We start from the raw sequence: 218 nt of genomic DNA on the forward strand, positions 1-218 counted from the left end.
CGTGGCTTTACAGGAACAATGCATGGCTCACTGTAGGTGTAGAGAGACTGTAAGACTGTTTAGGTTCCTCCTGTCAGTGTACATTTGGAAAGGGACCTGCAATAACGTGCAGAAGTGTACTTTAAACTTACCGGCTGTGACCGGGGGGCGGGGGGGGGGGCATATATCTATTACCCTTTTAAGAGGCTCCGGTATCGCGCTGCAATCACTCAACTACA

This window comes from Cryptotermes secundus, unplaced genomic scaffold (genome assembly GCF_002891405.2).
Source record: "Cryptotermes secundus unplaced genomic scaffold, Csec_1.0 scaffold1356, whole genome shotgun sequence".
Lineage (NCBI taxonomy): Eukaryota > Metazoa > Arthropoda > Insecta > Blattodea > Kalotermitidae > Cryptotermes > Cryptotermes secundus.